This window comes from Argentina silus (assembly GCF_951799395.1).
Source record: "Argentina silus genome assembly, chromosome: 2".
Lineage (NCBI taxonomy): Eukaryota > Metazoa > Chordata > Actinopteri > Argentiniformes > Argentinidae > Argentina > Argentina silus.
This window is the reverse complement of record NC_139656.1, coordinates 3128699-3131706: the sequence shown is the minus strand read 5'-3', so window position 1 is coordinate 3131706 and position 3008 is coordinate 3128699. Positions and strand designations below refer to the sequence as shown.

Sequence of the window (3008 nt, the reverse complement as noted above, 5' to 3'; positions counted from 1 at the left end):
CCGGTTCGTAAACTAGCTTGCCTTGCTGACTAGCTAGGCTAATTCCGGAAGTTCCACGGTCACACAAATGTCAACAACCGGTGCACTGGTATACATTTAAAGACACATTCGATAATAAATCAAACTCATATAACCCAGTTGATGAAAAAAGCATGTGAAGCTGTGTGACTGTTCAGTGACAAGTTGTCAATATGATTGTTGTTATATTTTTATCATGAACTATGAGTGGATTGGCAATTCACTATAGTATATTATACAGTTTATCGTATGTAATTCTGAATCAAATCTGCCTCCATTGGCTATAGCCAGGGCATGGGCCGGACCCCCAAATTGTGAAGGTTATCGATCCCTTGTATTTTAGTCTAAATTATTTATAGAAAGCCTACAAAATGTCTTGGCATCGCTAGTTTGTGCACACATTCCTAATAACGTATCTTTTAATTATCTGTCTGCTCAGGCCTTTTCGTCTTATTAGTTTTGTCGGTGGTCCAATCAGAACTCCGGTACTTTACGCCATGGAAAGGCAGCCAATAGCGTGCCCCAAACTAGAACGAAGAAGTAAACAATGTCCAACGTGGTGGTAGCATGGAATGCACGTACCGATGACGGTAGCCGTTCTGTTTGGTACATGATAAATGTGTTTTTGGGTGCACTTGAATTATGAAATGTCATCGTCGCGGTGTAAGTGGCTTTGTGCAAGCCTGTTTATATTGTCAACATTCTAATGATCATAGAAATTGGCTAGGAGAGAACGTATATGCTAGTAAAGGCTGTGGCTATAGTTTTAGCCAGCATAGAATGATGTGCATAATCTTGACTGTTCAGAGGAATGTTCAACTTCACCTGTTTATTTGTGTCCGTTTCTTATCCGTCTTGATTTACTCAACTTTACTTAAATCACATAATGTGCATGCCCGCTTAAATCATTAGGGATTGATTTAAGCGGGCCAACCTATTCAATCCATGGTGTTTGATCACCTGTTTTCTTTTTACCACTACATTATAATGTGTATTCCAACAGTTTATCCTTTCAAGTACAGTCGCCGTTTATGATAAGAATCAGCCAAGCACCTCAATCAATCAATTACTGTCCCAGTAGGGAAATTGATTATTCAGCCAGGAGTTGATACAAGACAAGTTGATACATAACAAAATGCATCATTCTAAAAAATATTGAGTAACATGTGGGATGAGGTGCTACTACAGGCTGAGGAGCTGGGTTGATTAACTGGTATAGAGGCTCAGGGAGGCAGGGTAAAGGTCCAGACATAAGTCTTTATTCACATATGGTTAAATGAAGCATATCATAGATGAACTCAAGCTTTCACAAGTACTTACATCAAACAATTCAAAATAAAGGCGGGCAAAGAAACAGCCACATGCTTCCCTCAGTTCCGTCCAACCTGTGTGGCTGCAGAAGCTACTAAAAGGGTGAGTAGTAGGCACAATAACTGATTGATAATCAGTCTAAGGTGGGCCCATCTAATCAGCTGATGCCCCTAAAATGGATGGTCTTGTAGTGTGGGGAGGGCCAGAGGGGGTGACAACCCCTCGTGACATCAACATATATCAACACTGACAGTTCACATCACAAACACACAATTGACAAGTATTTAAATTAGATTTTTACAAGGAGAACATTTATGGCTTGTATCCTTCAGAAAAAAGGGTGAAAAGACTGCAGGTTTGTGGTAGGAGTGTTTCCCCTCGGTGGCAGGTCTAACCAGAGTATCTCAGAACTGTACGTATGTGGGGTCCTGAAGCTCCCCTTTTGTGACTGCCGAGGGGATTGACTCCTATGGCACAATGTTATTCCATTCCTCATTGTGAATTTGAAAGAATTTTGTATTCATTACAGACAATTATTTCAAAGTAGTATGAATGTAGATGACTTCAGGTTCACAATGAGGTATTGTAATCAGGAACTGAATAATGTTAAGACTGCCCATGGGATGACTTTGTGCCGGAGGAGTTAGTCCCCTCAGCAGCCACAATAGGGGAGCCTTGGACCCCACATACTTACAGTTTTGAGGTCTGTTCTGACTAGGGCAGGTCCAGCTTCAAGTCCATATTGGTGAATAGGGCCAGATCTCTGGTAGCAGGGCTGAGTTGCTCCCCTCCTCATCAGGGAAAGCCAGGTGAGAGGGTAGAGAATTGTATTAATCAAATGAAAGCAATACAGCATAGCATTGCAAAAAAGGACAGATGACCGTCCTAGCAATATATAATTGCAAACATAACTACTGTACTAGAATAGAGGCAGTGCACCTTGTGGGAGCTTTGCCATCCTCCTTCACCAAACATTGACAAGGCTATAGGTACAATGTTATTGTTCTTATACCACTACCGTTATCTGTTATAATATAATGAGACAGATGGCAGATGGTCCTGGCCTGATGAGAAACAGATGACAGGTACTTAATATGTATGTACAAATAAACATAAACAAGTCATGTTGTACTTATCACTCAAAGCCATCTCCTGACCTCAAATCCAAATTGGGACTTACAGATTCCCTGTAATGTAAAGTGTCATATTACAATAACAGCAATCTTTGAGATTAAGACATTTAATAAGGTGATGGGAACTGATGGGGCTATCATCTTCTCTCTTTCCCCCGTATCGTTTTGTCTCATTACACTGTGGTACAGGTGCAAGCATAGACAGAAGACATCAGTGATGAAACTGCACCCAAGGTTCTAGTTCTACATGTACTAAGAAAAGCACAATTATTTTCACATTGATTGACTATTGAAGATGGATATTGCCATAACCTTTGCAGATTTCAACTAGTCCGAGCTAGCTAGCCAGGTACTACTAGCACGTTTCGTTAGCTAGCTGCATCAATTCTACGTTCAAAACGGAGATATATTTTACAGCTTGCATCAATGATATCGTATCGTATAACTCAAAAGATTCAGAATAATCGAAACGTACCTGATGGCATTACACTTATTAATGATGGTAATTCTGCCACTGACGCTGAGCGAAGGTTTTTCATGCCTCTC

At 40.6% G+C, this 3008-nt stretch overlaps 1 long non-coding RNA gene across 1 annotated transcript; it reads right to left on the bottom strand.

Annotated features, from left to right (window-relative positions):
- Positions 1 to 1255: 1255 nt before the first annotated feature.
- Positions 1256 to 3008, bottom strand: LOC310800994. Its single transcript, XR_014554098.1, has 2 exons — positions 2938 to 3008; positions 1256 to 2516 (listed from the first exon to the last, which is right to left on the bottom strand). It is a non-coding gene; the product is annotated as an uncharacterized lncRNA (long non-coding RNA).